This window comes from Lissotriton vulgaris, chromosome 6 (assembly GCF_964263255.1).
Source record: "Lissotriton vulgaris chromosome 6, aLisVul1.2, whole genome shotgun sequence".
NCBI lineage: Eukaryota > Metazoa > Chordata > Amphibia > Caudata > Salamandridae > Lissotriton > Lissotriton vulgaris.
The window spans coordinates 1,714,329,804-1,714,348,822 of record NC_141694.1 but is presented as its reverse complement, the minus strand read 5'-3'; the positions used below and the strand labels follow the sequence as shown (position 1 = coordinate 1,714,348,822).

Genomic DNA, 19,019 nt, shown 5'->3' with positions numbered 1-19,019 from the left:
CTCCACTGTAGCTATCTCTATTTAAGTACCTTTACAAACATATATAAATACGCCATAAAACCTGATAAAGTATATCATTATTTTCACTAAATAAAGAAAGGGCCATTGTACTGACCAAGTATGTCAGTACGTTAACCTCTTTCCTAAAGGTTTGGTTTAAAATCCAAGCAAAACAACATACTTCGTTAGTTTCATTCATGGTGGCAAAACAATGTAAGTGCCAAACAATTGCTACACTATTTTAAACCAATATGAAACTCCACATTTCAGATATCATTTTCAATCTTTATTTCGACCATTCGGTCATAAAAGATACACATAACACATAAAATCACATGAAACTTTGTCATCAACGGATAACACCAGTACATAAGTTTAAAAAGCACAGACATAAGAGCGACTAAAAAGAAGTGGAACATTTCTAGGTTCTACCCAGCATTTTTTAAAAAGCGATTGCGCGTGTGCCACACATTCGTAAAGAATTTGGAAAGTGCAAAAACAGTTGGGCCGGAAACATCGGATTTTAAAATCCTATACATAGGTGCATATTCCCTGCCACCCAAATTCTTGATCAAAGGAAGGAGCCAATATTTTCTGGCTGCCTTGTAGGCTGGGCAGAAGAAGATCACGTGCAAGTCATTTTCCTCTTTATCATCGCAAAGAGGACAGTGCTTAGTAGAGAGGGCCGGTGGCCAGGAGCTTGTGAAGGACCGAAAGGGCAATGAACCGTATCTCCATTGGAGGAACAACTTCCTAGCAAGTATGGGATATATGGGGTCCAATACCCTCTCAAATCTATAGAGATCCTTGCTTTGCAGGAACACAGATGATAGGGACCCCTCTATCTTGGTGGCTTGGGCCCTTGCCCTTTTGTGTTCATGATACAAGTTCGTCAGGGATCTCTTAGAGATACTAGGTGCTGCATTTGCCGGCTCATTCCACAGTTCAAGGAGCCCCAGATCCGTGCAGATAGCTTGGATGTTTTTAACCCAGGGAATGCTAAGCGCCTTAGGATGATTTAGTAATTCGGCCAATTCCGCCCTATAGTCGGCGAGATCGTTGCTGCTCCATAGCCTACGCCAAAAGGCAATGGGTCTCAAGCTTATCTCGTCAGCGAGTGGTCTTAGCCCTGAATCAAGCCTCAGGGGGAGGAGTGGAGTGCTGGGGGGAAGTGCGGCTATCTGTCTTATGAACTTATTTTCTGTTAGTGACACGTTCCGACATGGCGTATGGCCCCACAGTTCAGCCCCGTACATAATTGCCCCCCTGGCCTGGGCCTTATATATCTGGATTAAAGCCCCCAATGGGCGGTAGGTCGAACCAGTCATCATCCGGGCAATACCCCCAGTGGTTTGTATTAGTTTAAGGTTTGCCCTGCTCTGATGGGGTCCCCAGGTCATGGTTTCGTTGAGCGTCACACCCAGATATTCAAAGGTGGCTACTCTCTCCAGCCGCACAGCTCCCAGTTGTGGATTCGGGCGCTGTTTCAGGCTTGGGTTCAAAACCATGAATTTCGTTTTTGTGGCATTGATTTCTAGCCCTCTATCCTGACAGAAAGCCACAAAGGAGTCAAGTATCCTTTGTATGCCCATGGGTGTTTTAGATAGCAACAGTGTGTCGTCCGCAAACATAATTGCGGGCACCCTGTTGCCATTTAGTTTGGGGGCGTCAGTGTAATCGGTGGCATTGAGGTGGGCGATTACCCCGTTGACGAAGAGGCAGAACAGGGTCGGCGCCAGCACACAGCCCTGTCTTACCCCTCTGCCAACGGGGAATCTCTCAGTCAGTTCCCCCGACCTCCCACACCTCACATGGGCGTAAGTATTGTGGTGCAGCCTCTGCAAGATCAGTAGGATGTCTGGGGGCACACCCATCTCTGCCAGGACACTCCAAAGTTTCCCCCTGGGCACCAGGTCGAAGGCGGCCCGTAGGTCCACAAAAATTGTGTACAAACTGCCGCCCTCGAACTTCGCTGTCTTCCAGTAGATCAGATTCAGTCTAAAAACCTGGTCCACTGTGGATACCCCCTTCCTAAATCCTGCCTGATAGGGACTAAGGGCGCCCACCTCCTCCATCCAATCCTGAAGCCTGTTCAGCAAAACCCTGCCGAACAGCTTCTGTGCTACATCTATCAGACTGATCGGTCTGTAGTTGGCTGGGAGGAGGGGCGATCCCTTTTTAAAGATAGGGACCACCTCAGCCCCCAGCCAAGTACTAGGGATATCCATCCCGCCGAGGACACTGTTAAAAAGCGCAGCAAGGTAAGGCGCCCAGACGGTGGGCTCCTGTTTAAACCCTTGTGACTTGCTGTTTTCCTGAAAGGCTCATCGTCGTGCACCCTGCTTTGGTGTGTCTGCTGGGCGGAGGCGGCTTCCGTGAACAACTCGCCGGACCCGCTTCGCGGGTCCCGCAGCGCGCCCGTGACAGAGGAGGCGGTTGGGCACAGGCTGCTGAGGACTGCGGGAGGAGCGCGAGAGAGGCGTTGGGACCAGCGGGGTTGCGAGTGCCAAGCAGGGACTCCAGTATCCAGGAGCCCCTGCGCGCCCAATCAGTAACACCTGGGCTGCTCTCCCCGCTGGCCACGCCCCCCCGGCGAGGAAGTGAAAACCGGCATCCTCCCCTTCCCTCCTGGGACCCTTGTGACTTGCTGTTTTCCTGAAAGGCTCACCGTCGTGCACCCTGCTTTGGTGTGTCTGCTGGGCGGAGGCGGCTTCCGTGAACAACTCGCCGGACCCGCTTCGCGGGTCCCGCAGCGCGCCCGTGACAGAGGAGGCGGTTGGGCACAGGCTGCTGAGGACTGCGGGAGGAGCGCGAGAGAGGCGTTGGGACCAGCGGGGTTGCGAGTGCCAAGCAGGGACTCCAGTATCCAGGAGCCCCTGCGCGCCCAATGAGTAACACCTGGGCTGCTCTCCCCGCTGGCCACGCCCCCCTGCCTATCAGCCAACCAACAAACCGGTCCTGTGTACTTTGGCCTGCGCAGTAACCGCTACGCGGGAGCGTGCGGGAGCGCGCCGGGAGAAGCCCGGGACAAGGGCGAGACCGTCTGTGGCCGTCCGGGGCAGGAGGTGGCAGAGCAGGGCCACCCCATTTACATCTACCGTACCGGTTTCAACTTGTGGTGCCGCAAGTCAGTATGTCAACCCGTTCCGGTAAGGCCTTGAGGGGTGGCGGGGAAAGTGCCCTTGGGGGTGCTATGTTCGGCTCTATGGACAAATTCCTGACAAGGGTGGCGGCTGTCATCGACAATGAACTTGCCATATCTGAACGGCGCCTTTCTCTTGACTTTCCCCCTTCTAAAAGTCCATCTCCAGCAATAGTGTTGTCCCCTCAAAACTCTATTTCCCCTGCACTTTTGCTTGGGGATCTACCTGGGGATTCTTTTATTGCACCACTAGAGGGTGGTACAGAAGGGTTAGAAAGCTCACTGACCGGTAACCACGGTACTAGCCCTTGTGCCGTGCTTACAGATCCATGCAATGAGTTTTCCTTAGCAGGCTCACCTGGCATTCAGTCCCAACACTGCCCTGAGGCCCCTGTTCTTGTTCCACAAGCTCCGACTAAAAATCGTTCTAACCAGGAGCCTATTAAAAGGAAGGGGAAAAGGGCAATTTCCACTCGAAAGGGCTGGTTACCCAAGACTACTAACCATCCCAGGCACCCGCCCCAGAGGGATCTTCCCCCCCTGGGTGCCGCAGGACCTGTATCTTTAGGGACACCTTCTTGCGCTCCAGCTGTCATCGATACAGTACTACCTCCCCTGTTGGCCCCACCAACGCCTGTCCAGGCCAACGTGGGTCCCTCTTTGGAGTCGATTGAGAAGCTGGTCAAGTCTCTCGTGTTGCCACTTATAGATCAGGTCAAGAGGTTGGGGGACAGGCTCGACTGTTTTGAACAGGTTACTAGGGACAATTTTTTTGCCCTAAAAACCCTTCTCAAGCTCCAGCCAAAGCTCAGTGAGGATAGGACAGATAGGTTAGATAAGTCCAATAGGATAGAGGTTCCAGTGAGACCCCCCTTGGGAGATCAGCTGATGCAGCCGCCCAAGCAATCAGCCCCTGGGAATACTACCTTGGCTGCTCCCAAGGCTGGTCCTAGACAGATAAAGCCGAATGCTTCCACTCATGCCGCTCAAGTGCATGCCACCCCTCCCCCAGTAGTAATAACCCCGGTGTCTACCCAGGGCCCAAGGCAATATCAGAAGGGAGGGACGGGCCCTACTCTGCAACCTGGGGCTGTTATATCTGATACAACTGGCGGTGTAGCATCAACTCCTAAAGTTGCATCTATTCCCGTCCCATCTAAAAACCGTCCCCCTTTAGGTCCTCCTCAGAATAGTAGACGAAAGTGCCCCCCCGTTAACCTCCCCCCCGAGTGCCACCCGTATGTTGTCATCCTTACCAAAGTCCCCCCTATTGGGAGTACCCAGCGGGAAAACCATCAGGCACTCAAGAATAAGGTCATCCACTGGCTGAGAGCCAACAGGCCCCTGCCTGCGGGAGTGGATGGTATTATTCTTGGTGTACGCAGGGTGGGATGGATTGGAAACGGGAATAAATCGCTCGAAGGGGATTGTGTGGTGGTAAACTTCCAGGATGCTAGGGTTGCCCATCTAATATGCTCTCAAGGTCAACCCACGGTTGGATCGGGTATCGACATAGTCGACTTGACATTTTTTTACCCACGGTCGATTATGACCACTCCCTCCATCCACCCTGGAAAACCCACCTATATTAGCAGCCCTGGGGGCCAATTTCTTGTGGAGAACATTGCCCACGGCCTTTCGACCCCGGGAGTTTTGCCCCAGCAGCCAAGCCTAGCTCCAGTGATACCAAATTGGGGACCCTGGAGCTGTTGACTCAGTTATGATCCGGGGGAGGTCGCTGTGGCTCCAAGCTTTGTCGCTGAGCCAATACCATACCCCAAATCCAACGGCTCCTCTTCCTCGTCGCAGACTCAGGCTACGGCCGAGTCTGTAGAGGGGAAGGGGGAGACTGGGGCATCCTATAATCTTTTTGCTAGCCCCCCTGGTGCGGGTTCTGTGGTCTTACCACCCCCTGTCGAGGCTTGTAGCACTGCAGCTGTAACGGACCCCCAGATTAGGGTTTTCAGCTGGAATGTGGCGGGCCTCGAGAGGAAGCTGGCGCTGCCGGACTGGAGCGAGCGTGTGGAGCAATACTCCATATGCCTGTTCCAGGAAACCTGGAGTCGGGTGCCCCTACACAAGGCGGGCTATTCCACCCACTTTTTGCCGGCAGTAGAAAGTGCAACCGGCAGGGGCCGCCCCTCTGGTGGCCTGTTAATCTGGGTAGCCACTGAACTCAACTGTAGGGTGGAGGAGAGGGACACTAATTGCCCTGACCTCCTAAATATTTTGCTTAGAAATTCCCAGGGTAGAGTTATTTTAAATATTTTTAACATCTACGCCCGTGGCACTAAGGGGGGAAGAGAATCCCCAGTAATAGCTTGCCTGGAAGCGCAACTCCGCTCATCTCCCCACAGGTCTTGTACCTTGGTGGCAGGTGACCTGAACTGCACTTTCGAGCCCCTGGACCTGGACATCCTAGCAGACCAAGAGGAACTTGATAATGGGTGGGGGATTCCGCCCCTCGAGCTTAGTCCTGTTAAAAAGTGGACAGAAGTGGCCCTCCAGATTAACTCATTAGTTATGGAGTTTGGTCTTAGAGCTGCCAATGGCAGGACCAGATCCGACAAAGTAGGGGCGTACACCTACAACAGGCCAGGACACATGTCACGGATTGATTATTTTCTCCTTGACATACACCTGTGGAGCCTGGTGGTAGACATGGAAATTGTACCTTCCGTGGAGAGTGACCACAATCTCCTGTCCCTCACCCTGTCCCACAGGTGTTTCAATAGCACCGTGAGTAGATCTCCTTGTAACCCCGCTCCGGACCCGTTAGTGGTCACAAATTGTGGTCGAAGGTTAAAGTGGGCGAAGCTAGCTCTTTCGGAGGAGAAAACCTCTGTGATTAGGCAACTTCTGGTCTCAGCCCTAGCCAATCTTGACTGCCAAGAGGAAGGGCTGATGGAGGTGGCACCCAGGTTTTGTGTCATAATTCAGGCCATTGGCGACCTCTTTGTAGTCCCAGCTCACCCGAGCGGAAGGAAACCAAGCCCACGATCGGGTCAGGGCTGGTACAACCAGAAGTGTAGGGAGGCGAAATCACTTCTTATCGAGGCAGTCAAGTCCAAATTACCGTCTAGGACTAGGGAGGCCAGGAAACACTATGCACTCTGCCAGAAAAATGCAAGGATGGAGTGGGAGGTTAATTTCTGGCAGGACCTCCTGGCTGCCAGTCGTGGGAAAGACGCCAAAGGTTTTTGGGACATGGTGGGTAAAAGGAACCGTCCCGACGATTCCCGGAGGACTTGTGCCATCAACGCCCAGACTTGGTTCTCCCATTTCCAAAATCTTTATTCTGCTGTCGAAGGCCCACTTAATGACTCCTTTAATATCCCTCCCTCTACTCTAGTTCATGACCTGGAATTGTTTTCTCCCCTGGATGTAACAAAGCAGATCAAAACCTTGGTCCCTTTGAAAGCAGCTGGTCCGGATGGCCTATCGGGGGATATCCTCCGTGCTTACCCGGAAGAATGGGGGGTACTAATCTCTGCACTCCTCAATGCAATCATGGGGGGAGGGCTTGTGCCTGACTCCTGGAGAGGTGCGGAGGTGGTCCCCATTTTCAAAAAGGGCAGTCGGGACCTACCCGGGAACTATAGGCCCATAAGCCTAATAGACTCCAGCCAGAAATTGGCCGGGAAAACCATCTTGGGGAGAATCACTCAATGGGTGGATGACAATTACATTCTGTCCGATATGCAGGCTGGGTTCCGATCGGGCACAGGAACTATTGAACAGGTCTTTAGGCTCTTGTTGTTACACTGGAAGGTGGTGGTGCTGGGCAAAGGCAGTCTTTACTTGGCCTTTATTGACCTTAAGACTGCCTTTGACCTGGTACCAAGGGAGGAACTTTGGAGGGTGCTTCATGGTTTAGGGATGCCCCCGTACCTATTGAACCTCCTTATTAACCTGCACACCAACACCTATGCCCAGGTTAGATGGGGGCTGAATGGGGAAAAGACCGATAAGATCAGGGTCGAGAGGGGAGTAAGACAGGGCTGTGTCTTGGCCCCTACCTTATTCTCCCTCTATATTAACGGGGTGGTAGATCATCTACTGGGCGAACCATCAGACGCTCCCAGTTTGGGAGGAGTAAAAATTCCAACTCTGTTGTTCGCCGACGACACCCTCCTCATTTCTAAAACCCCCCAAGGTTTACAGACATTGTTGAACCGCTTCCAGGACTTCTGTACTACCAAGGGCCTCGTCATCAACATAGACAAGACCAAGTACCTAGTCATGCATCCACCCCGCAAACTTGGCCGCCCTCCAATTCTGAACTCTATACCCCTAGAAAGAGTGGCGGAATTTGATTATCTGGGAATCCGACTAAATGATGCAATGAGCTGGACTGCCCACATCGATAAAATGACTCTGGCCCACAAAAGGGTGGGGGGCGCCCTCCTTAAGGAGTACAATAACTCTACAAAACATTGTGTTGCTCCTATACTTGAGATCTATAGAGCACGTGCGGTCCCAGCGTCACTCTATGGATCGGAACTGTGGGGCTTGGGCAAAGTTGACTCATTGAGCAAGGCCGAAAACAAATTCATCAAGGACCTTCTTGCCATTCCATCGAGCAGCCCGACCATCCCAGTGCTTATGGACACTGGCTGTAAAGCCATAAGGGACCAGGCTCGGCTTCGTCCCCTTCTGCTCTGGGCACGCTTGTGGAGGGTCCCGGAGCTACAATCTTATGCCAACGGCCTGGCAGAAGTGATGCATGCTGATGGTTGGAGTAGCATCAAATGGCTGAAGGACATAAAACATCTCTTAGGGGAACTAGGTTTGGACTCTTGCTGGCATAGTCACTCCGCTCCTCCAAAGAAGATTTTAAAAAAACTTTTCTGGGAGTGGGTTAGTGTGAAGCGCTCTAGAAGCCAGCAGCACTGCAAAACCACCGCAGCTTTCCTGCTGTTCAAAGACGATGTTTTGTATGAGCCATACATGGATATTATATCAGTTGCTATGGATAGGTCCTTGTACATTAAATTTCGGCTAGGAACTTTGCCCTTGGCCGACCTTTGTTCAAGGTGGAATAAAGCCCAGTCCACATCACGCTTCTGTGCCTTCTGCCAGGACAAACCAGAGACGGTGCCACACTTCCTTTTCGAATGCCCGGACTATGGTCGCCCCAGATCACGTTGGCTTGGTCCCATTTGCAGAGAACTGGGGACTCGTCAGTACTCTGTTGCCCTCCGGATTCTTTTAACTAATACAGCCCCTCCTATTGTCTGTGCTGTTGCTAAATTTTTAAAATGGGCTTGGTTGATTAGACTTAGAAGACTGACCATATCAATTTAATTCCCTTTTATCCTATTTATGCTGACTTAACGTGTTTTTAATTTCCATTCAATCTGTACAGTCTTACTTATTTCGACATGCTGTTTTTATCTTTTTGTACTGCTTTTATGATATGTGCATATCGAAATAAAGCAATCAATCAATCAATCAGTTTAAACAGGTCCCCCGGTAGCCCATCCAGTCCCAGCGGCTTCCCCGAAGCCAAACCTGAGATGGCAGCAGTAACCTCGCCTAATGTTATTGGGTCCCCTATAGAGCCCGGCCTCTCCACGTCAATAGGAGCATGGAGTTCTCCCGGCTCAGAGCTATACAGGGACTGGAAATGGGCCTGCCACACTCCAGGAGCTATATTAGGCTCTGATGCCGAATGTAGACTCCCTGATCCCCCATTCACGGTCCTCCAGAACAGACGTTGATCTTGAATCGCTAATGCCTTAGTGAGTTCTTCCCACTGGGTTTCCTCCCATTCTACTTTAGCCTGAACAAGAAGCTTCTTATAGGCTTGCCTGCTATGTTTAAGGCGTTCCCCTCCTATGCCCTCCTTAATTACTCCAAGGAGATCTGTTTTGGCCCTTCTACATGCTGCATTGTACCACTGTTTTTTGCCTTGGCACCTCTCCCTAGGCTTCCGTGAGCTACAAGTGAAATGAGGTGCCGCAACTTTTATAAGTTCCTCGTGGGCTTCAAACAGTTTGCTCTGTGAATCTCTATTGTTTGGCTCGATATCAAGGCTCCCCATGATTTCCAAGATTGGAGTGATCTCCGCATAGAGCCGAGGGAGTTTGTCCTTGTATGTAACCATATGCTCCCACCTAATTCTTCTCCTGCTGTTGTCTAGGAGAAGCGCGGGGTTGTTCCCTTCCTCATAAGACACTGGAGCTTGGGGGCCTGGGTGGACAAGGTCAAGCTCAAGGGCGTTATGATCACTGTCAGTCCTATCCATCACCCTGAAGTTCTGTACTGCCGACCACCTCACTATTTGGACCAGAACATAGTCCAAATGGGATTCTCTCCCCCGTCTATTGTAGGTATATTTGCTGGGTATGTCGGATTTCATTCGCCCATTACAGGCTCTGAGTCCGAACCTTAGAGTGAGGGCAGTAATTTGGAGTGCTAAAGGGGTCCAGGCTTTCGGGGATGGAGCTTCCACCAGTGGTACTGCCCACCTAGCCTCTTCTTCCGATGAAAAGCCTTCAAGAAGGCCGGGGAGTGGCTCAAAGTGAGAATTAAAGTCCCCACCCACCACATAGTATGAATCAGTCGGCAGTTCGGATAAAAAATTCGAAAGTTCATCAATGGTTGGTGATTCCTTTGCCATTCCCATCGGCCTGGAGTAGATATTAACCAGAAGTAGTTTGGCTTTGTTTGGCCATGTTAGTAAGACCAGAAGGATATCATCAGAGTTAAGTGGATACCGTGTGGCCACACAGCCCAAATGAGCTGCAATCCATGTCGTAAGCCCTCCTGATGGGCGGCCTTTGCCTTCCCACCTTGCTGGGATAAAAAATGATGAATAGCCTTGATGTCCGTAGTCCTCTCTGGCCCAGGTTTCTTGGAACATACATATGTCGCCAGTCTCTATGTAGTTTGCCCAATCCGGCTCTTCCAGCTTATTGGCCAGTCCCGCGATGTTCCAGCAGATTAGCCTCAAGTGTTCGGGGGTGGCGGGTGCCATACCGTCAGGGTTAGAGGGAATGTTTCCGGGCCCCACTTCTATTGCAGGGCCTGAGGCAAAGTCAGCAGGGGATGTATATGGCACAGAAAGCCTAAGCGCACCATTGTCCACAAGAAGAGGGACCTTGGCTATCCCCTCATCTCCGGCTACACTATCAGCGATTAGATGAAACGAGTCGCCTGTGCCGTAGTCAGGAGCTGCTGTGTCTTTCAATGGGCCAGGGGTTGTGCCAGGGGGCACATTGGGCACTTCAAGGGGTCCGCAGGAGCCATTATCCCCGATCACTGGGTTGTAAACAGAAAGTCAGTCAACCCCGTCCAAACCACTCAAACAGTTGAAGCGATTAAAATGGCAGAAGGGTGTGTCCGGCGGTTGGTAATGTGGGCGTTGTGCATAGCCTTTGTGTCTGCGTCTGTGTTCCACCCTTGTCCAATCATCATACAGTGGAACCTGGTGCCTACGAATAGGGGGGAAGAAGAAAGAAACTGGGAGTGTCTGTATGGTGGAGTCCAGCGATCTATTTACTCCTCCACAGATATGCAGAACAGTGCCCGGGTCTTTAAAAGTTACTAGAATGCAGTCCCCTATTATGGTTTTTCTGGTCTTCCCTAACCAAGGGACCCTTCTCACCATGATGATCTCGTTGTTAAAGTGGGATGGTAGGGGCCGGTTCCAATTGAGCCATTTAATAACCTTTTTCTTGAGGGATTGGAAATCCTCATTTTCCCCTGCTCTAAGGTGGGGGGCACCCGCTAAAACCACCGTTAGTCTATTGGCTTCTGGCGGGAGGTCCGGCCTCCGAGGTCTAGGGGTTGGCCGGGCTGGAGAATGTGGAGAGGCGTTAACCTCTTCTTGTTCTATTCCAGTAGTCTCCATATGAGATCTGTAAGGGGCATGATCTTCTGATTGTGTAGGTCTATTGCTTTGGTTGTTATGCTGTGCCTGGAATGGAATGGCCATAAGAGGTTGCAAAGGAGGGGCAGATGGCGGATTCCGGGGGGGGGGGCTTTATTGGCAGTTGTAACAGCTTCAGCTTTTGAGGGGTCCCCACCAGAAGAATTAGTTCCCACTAGCTTTGTTTGCTTACTTACTAAGGTGTTCAGAGTAGTAAGGGATGTTTCTAATAAAGTGAGCCTAATCTCAACTTTTTTCAGACTATCGCTAATGGGCTGCAGGAGGGAGCGGAATAAAAATTCGATACTCCCTGGGACAGTAAGAGGAAGAGTTAGGTTCGATGTGTTAGCCTCTGGTTCTTTGGTGGTGACAACTATGGTGGGGCTTGGAGGCTTAGGAGATGGAAGGGTGGGCACTATATCAATGGCCGTCCCGATAGGAGGCTGTTATTATGTTTCTTGCCAAAGTCAAGATGTGATGTTTTAGTTTTCCCCCGTCCCCCGGCTGACTTCCGGGCTCGTTTACTAGGCCGGGGCCTATGCAACTCTACCACTACGTTTAGTTTTGACTTAGTCTTCTTCGCTATTTGCATAGGGGGCGTTTGGGTTACCAGGTTAACAGGGGTAAGAAATGGCTCTTGGGGGGCTGGCTCTGCGTTTTTTCCGGGCGCTCTCCCTGGGGTGGAGGACATTTCCCTTAGTAAGAGGGGGAAGTCCTCGAGTGTCGGGTTATTTGAGCTGCCAGGGGGCGTGCCTTCCTGTTGGGAGCTTGGGTAGGGGATGATATCAGTGAATGGTCTGTTTTTCATCGATTCAATGGAGCGCCTGCGCTCCGCCCTCAGTTTCTCTAGTGAGCTTTCCTTGCCCACATCTCCCTTAGCAGTTTTAAAATAATTGTCCAAAGTCCCTGTACTAGAGGCCCCATCCCTTGATGGGGTTTCTCGTGATGGTGGCGAGGGCATTACCTTACTTATATAGGAGAGTTGGATCAAGGGAATGGGCCCGGCCCGGCCTCCAGCGGCCCCGGACGGCCACAGACGGTCCCGCCCTTGTCCCGGGCTTCTCCCGGGCGCACTCCCGCGCGCTCCCGCGCTGCTGTACACTCAGCTGGAAATATACTAGCGGAGGAGGAATGGGAGGAGCCTACAGGAAAAATATCTCTACTATTGGCTGTATGGAAGTCCCGGCGGAATATGAGGCAGGTGGGGCTGGGCGGGGCGGTCAGGGAGAGCGGGCCAGCTGGAATCGGCCTGGGCAACCCGGGACTCCTGGGAAACTGAGTCCGGGTTGCTGCTCGCAGCCCTGTCGCACACTCACCGCCCAACACGAACTGCAGCCTCGGTAGGTGCCCTCCAGCGACGCGGGGCCCGCGAAGCGGGTTCCGCTAGTTGTAGCAGAAAGGTCCGTGGCAGCAAGAGTTGAATCTGGCGTCCTTTCGAGTCCCCGAGCAAATGGAAGTCCCGGCTGAATATGAGGCAGGTGGGGCTGGGCGGGGCGGTCAGGGAGAGCGGGCCAGCTGGAATCGGCCTGGGCAACCCGGGACTCCTGGGAAACTGAGTCCGGGTTGCTGCTCGCAGCCCTGTCGCACACTCACCGCCCAACACGAACTGCAGCCTCGGTAGGTGCCCTCCAGCGACGCGGGGCCCGCGAAGCGGGTTCCGCTAGTTGTAGCAGAAAGGTCCGTGGCAGCAAGAGTTGAATCTGGCGTCCTTTCGAGTCCCCCTTTTTGATTACAACTTCTGGCAAATATTCAAAATACCAAATAGTAGAATTGTATTAAACATACTATTTTCCTCAATAAGGCAGGCCTTATGTGTACAGACCTTTACAGTTTTTATCAAGCAGAATTGATTTCACTCCCTCGGCAAGCTGCTGTGCTAAACAGATAACAGGAAAATGATCTCCTTCTATGAAACAAGGACACTTTCATTTCACAGGGGACCCGCCCACATATGACCACTTATTTGTTGGTGCCAATGCCCTAAGAGAACTTTGAGAAATATATTGTACAAATACACCAGATCAGACTTTGTTTTCAGAGTAAGCAGGGACTTGGCTACAATAAAAAGCTCATGACGTAGGAACACCTAATAGTGACTTCATGTCACCCAAAATCATCCGTATCAATCCTCTGTGCCTTAGAAAAGCATTCTTTATCAAGATGAAAAGGTCTTCTGAAGTTAGTCTGCTGGGTGTAATCTGGCACCAAGAGCTGAGTGACACATGTGCCTCATAATTGTAGCCATATGGCAGAGCTGTCAGCTTGGATCGGTGATGCCCCTCCAGAAACGTCAATCACAGAACACCCAAGCGTTCGCTATAAAAGTTGAGAGTTGTGCAAGGACGACTTGCAAGAGATCTTCAAGAATCCCTGAGTCATCACCCAGTGCTCATTATTGTACAGGAGAACCAAACTGGTACCAAATTCACTGAGTCTAAGACAAATAATGTACAGAACTTTACCATATGTTGCACTACTCGATGAAAATGTGCCTTCTTATCCTGAGTATTAGTAAGATGCTTATAATAAAACAATCCTACTTTGAATCCTGTATGCAATCTGTTCCTAAAAAAAGGCAACCTGCAAGGCAATTGCAGGAGAGGGTGTAGGCTGCTGGGCACCTTTATACACATAATATGGTAATGTGAACGTATGCAGTCCTACTGGTCGAAGATATACGATTGCATGAATGGTGTGTTGGAGCTAAAGGATACCTTTTAAATATATGGGAACCCACAGACCTCAGTAGCAAAGATAAAATCAGGGTCACACTGGGTCAGATGGTGGCCAAGCAGAATACTGCACAAATGTGGGGAGCGGGAAAGCAGCCCATGGTAGAGACTTGGAAGGCAGACATGGATTGTGCATATTCCAGGAGAAGACCGTTTATGTTTCAAGGGGATGCCCCAGAAAGTGGTCCGCCATATGGAATAAAAGGAATGCCTATAGAGGTAAAATCTGCTATCCCAGAACCAGAAGAACTGACTACAATGTAGCCATTGTTAATCACCAAGAACTATTTATGTAACGTGTAATCATGATAGTATTTGATCTAAAAGTTTCTGCCTACCTTAATGTAACCTGTGAAGTTAACTTGAGTTTGTTAATAAACAGAATTACTAAAAAAAAGCTAACCTGCTTCAGTAAAAAACCTTATCTTTATAGTTGCTCGATTATGAGCTTCCAATAATCCACTTCAAGGATGACAAGTTTTTTTTAAACCCATCCAAAGAACCAGCTAAGAAGGAACACCACACTAAACTAAGAATGTTAGTTGTTTCTTCAACCTCAACCATTGCAGCACCATCTGGGGCAAAGAGATTTTTATTCACTACAAAACATCTTCATAATAAACATTAGTTGCGTCGATCCAAAGATGCAACTACTACTGCACCGTTAAATTAATTTGCATCGACATTGCTCCTTTTTTCACCTTCAGAATTGTAGTGAAATGTAGGCAATACATAAAGGTTTCTTACCTTCGGTAGAGCACTTACTGGTGGATACTCCTTTTAACCACAGGTTCCTCACCTTTGAATACAACCCAGGCACCTGACTGGATCTTGACACTGTCTGCAATGCTGTGTGTGCCTCTAGGTGGTGGCGTGCTGCTCTGCAATGGCTCCGTTCCACCTCAGACTTGAGGTAGTGGCGCCGTACTCCTATATTTATATATTATTTATGGCTGTATATAAGAGCCATCCCTGTGCGCTGACATCTGTTTCCTGCTTGACTCTTTCTGTACCCTCAGACAGGAATGATTCTTGGTATCAGTGTGCAGATTCCTAACTTAGGACCTTTTTAGGTCACTCCACAGAACAGGGCGGTGGGAGGAGTGTAAGGATTCAGTGGTTAGATAAAGTATCCACCAGAAAGAGCATTACAGAGCACACATTTTAATGGTGTGAAAATGTTGATTATTTGAATGATAACAGTACAGCGACTAAACAAAAAGGCACCTGTATATAACATTGAGAAAAATGACAGCGTTGCATGTTTATAGGAAGTACAAGTTGGAAGAGCCTACCCCCCCTCTGCCAGATGTCATTGCAGAATAGCAAAGGGTACATCCCATGATGACCAACAGTATAGTACATAGTTTAACTGTTTATTGCTAGAAGAACAGACTGCTATAAACCATGAGTGAATGATGACCCACAGGTGCTCCTTAAGGGGGTCATTCTTAAACAAATGGGTCATCTCAGTCCATTTCCACTGACGCAGCAGTAGTAGCATCTGCTTGCATTATTAGAAATGCTTCAGTTGGCTCCAGATGTCTTTGGGTCAAGATGCCATGGGCAGGATGTCAACATGTAATTCCAACTGTTCATTGCAGTAAATTAGATCAGAGAGCCATTGTTTGAATTTGGGAGCATGGCTTCTACCCCAATGCATGCATCCTGTCTCTTGGCCAGCAGCAGGGCGAGTGCAAGGAATTGCATGTGTGGCGTCTCAACGGTGTTTATCTAACCCAGCAATACAATAGCTGCATAATTTGTTTCTAACATCTCACCATGACCGATAAGGCTTCTGTCCAATACTGATGTAACCTTTTGCGCTGCCAAACCAGATGCAGAAACCCAGCTGTCGGTGCACTACATCTGGCACAGTTTGAGTCTACCCTAAGTCAGAGTTTAAAGGACGACGGGTGTAGTAGGCCCTCTATTGGTATTTGCGATGAATGATACAAAGCCTACTACTTAAGGGTATCAGCCCAGTTTGCTAACAGCAAAAACACCTCCCATCTGGTCCTGCCTGATTCAACTGTGCATGCACCTCACCCTGATGTGTTTAGTAGAGGTGGCCACCAGTATGATCAATAGTTGCTCGAAGAGGCGTTGGTACTGCCCAAAAACTCTGGTAGTGTCCCTTTTTTACTGCTGTGCAATTTTGTATTCTAGGAATAATTATATTGGGGTGCAGGGCTGATCCCCCTTGTAGTCCTCTAATGTGAGGAAGTGTCAATTTCTATAAAGGTCCACCATGTCACAAGACCTCTGTTGTGTAGCTTCACCATCATGGAAATTTGATGCATGAGTTGAAGTAAGGGGCGGTATGCAAGAGGAAGAGTTAGGGAGTACACATAGCCGAGTGTCGCCCTCATGCTCAGCTTATTTCTTGCTCAGCTTATCTCTTGCTCAGGATCACTCATTCAGACGTAGACCTATCTCACATGTGGCAGGAGGGGCATTTACCCATAATAGAGGATAGAGTATGAGGGCTATGCTTGCTTTGTTAACTGCCAAATAGGGGAGATAAGGCATCAGTTGATGCCAATAGGAACCAAAGTAGGATTGGGCACACAGATAGTACAATTTAAACTTTGAGCTTCAAAGCCCCCACAGTGGAAGAGGAGAGTAATGGTCTCCCTTCTGATTTGAGGTTGTTCGCTTGTCTGTGTCCGCTTTACCAGTTGGGTTTTAATGGAACGAAAGAAAACATCTGTCAGAGGCAGTGGAATGTTGGTAAGTAAAGCATAGGAGTCTCAGGATGATCACCCCTGCCATTTAGAAGTACTGTAGGGCAGGTATAGAGGAGACAGATCCAATCAATAAATTGGTGCAGCAGCCACATCCGAGACACAATGGTAAAGAGATACTCCAAGTTCAGGGAGTCAAAGGCTTTAGAGGCTTTGAAGACTATTGTCACAACGTTACAGCCTGGGTCCACATCCTGTAGGATAGTCAATAATGTGCGTAAGTTATAAGCTGTACAGCACCCCGGTATGAAGTTGGATTGATGAGGATCATGTGACACCAGCCTTGGAAGTCGTAATGTTAGTATATTTGCGGTCAACTAGTCCAACCCCTTGACATCGCATTTTAAGAGTGAGAGCGGGTGGTAAGAATCACATTTGTGAGCAGGCTTCTCAAGCTTCTACAGTGCTATTATCCCCGCTCGGCCATAGGGAGAGGGGATGTGGGGAGGTGGGGAGATTCAACACTGGCGGGTCTCCTCAAGTACTGCTAAAAGATGTGGGGACAGCATCTCAGCATATAGTTAAAAAATTCAGTTGGTAGACCATCTAACCCGGAAGCCTTGCCCATGGGCAGTTCTCTTAGTACTCCTAACATTGAAGGGCTTTTCCAGCCAGGAACAAGCAATATTAATAGTCGAGCCTGCCCAGTGCTGTAGCCTCCATGTAGGGCTGGATGGACAAGACCGTCTTGAATTTGTCAATGGAAAAAAGTGACAGAAACCAGTCAGCAGCCCAACAGGGTTGTGCTAGAGAGTCCTCAATTTCCACCAATGAGCTTGCAGCCAGTGCTTCTTTAGCATTACCGCAAATGACCTACCAGGTCTCTCTCACCCTCCCCTCCCCTCCATTTGCCTTTGCCACATCATATTTTACTAGGTCTTTGCACTATGGGTGCTACTTTATTATATTCTGTGGGTTGATCCTTACTTTGCTAAAGTATCTTTGGATTTGCATCCTCCACCAGTACCTTGTCCAGCACTCTGATGTCTGACTCTAAGCCTGGAAGTTGACATCTAATGGACCGCAGGATTCTATTACACCCCACTATATTTAGCTATACATTTACCACATATGATGACTTTTAACGCTTACCATACAGATGACATGAAGTCAACAGTGCGATATAGAATTTATAATAATTGATTGTCTGCCCAGATTTCTTCCACGAAGGCTGAACAGAGGAGGGTTTCTTGGTGTAGTCTCCAGTTGATGCTCAATTGGGACTGACTGGGTAGGCATATGGATATCTGCACTGGTGCATGATCTGAAAGAGTATGGGCCAGGGGCACGACCTTCCCGGCTAATTAACTCATAGCTTTATATATCAACCAGTAGTCAAGGTGGGACTTGTTGTATAGCATTTTAGGACCCTACTGTAATTTTCCCGATTAATGCCCTCATATAGGTATAAATCACCTTGTCCTTATATATGCATAGAGATCATAACCATATTTAGACATAGCACATGCAGTCCAAATACAGGCATGGATACTTCCACTAGTACTGAAAAGCCACAACAGTTTCTTGGAAAACTCGCCTTCAGCAGTCAGCCACTTCCCCTTGCTTGAATATTGATTTTTCAAAGAACTCGTGGAGTTTTCAAAGAACTGCGAGTCAGTCAGTCAGTCAAAATTCCTTTATTCGATAACTCAATATCAAAAAAGACATGGTACAATCAAAAAATAACAATTAAATACTCAATTAAAAAGACTTGATTATATATGTAAGATACATATTAACCATTTCATTTTATACAATTTAGCATAATTTTGACACATGCATAACTATAGTATTAAAACATTCAAAAAGAGACTACCATAAGATTGTGCATGACCATAAGACCAATTTACCCGAGTAAATAAAGTATTCTAATCAGGGACACTTAAGGCAGTGCTGGAATATTGTACTTTTTCCTAATGCGAATAGCAGCAACCAGGAAATTTGCGACATGGAACATTTTTCGGGGTGAATTTAATTGCTGTAGGTACACAAGTGCTGGCCTAATTTGTGTAAATCCAGCCTCCCTCAGTATTGGGAATAAAAACTTCCTTCTACATTCCTGAAAGTAGTCGCAAAACATAAAAAAGTGTAATGTATTCTTGTTTTTTTAAATTATCGCATTTGCAGGGGTCTGCCTGTTCTGGGGAACACCAAGTTCGAAAGGAACCCAAAGAGTAGTGTATCAGGTTGAACTGAAATCTGATCAGATAAGATTCAGGGCCTGGACAGCTAACCAGGGCATAGTTGGCTCTCGCCATTGGTTTCACCAGTTCGATCTCCTGTCGCTCTAGTGATAACAGGTCCAACAAGGCATGTTTTGTCAGTGCGATGTCCTTTTTAGTTATAGTTTCAGGTGAGGAGAAAAGGACCGCGCGCCCTATTTTTTGAAAACCAGATTTTATGTATGCCAACCATGGGATTTTATTGGCTTTGTCCAACGCCAAACAGTTTTTCAGTACAGTATGGTTTAGTGAAATTGCCACATTTAGCCAGATCTTTAACCAATATATCAAAGGTGCAAT

General features: G+C 48.9%; 1 protein-coding gene across 1 annotated transcript in view; it reads left to right on the top strand.

The window, feature by feature from the left end:
• Positions 1-19,019, top strand: part of RAB3GAP2 (RAB3 GTPase activating non-catalytic protein subunit 2) — a 684,945-nt gene that overhangs the window by 401,996 nt on the left and 263,930 nt on the right. The gene's annotated exons all lie outside the window — the stretch shown is intronic.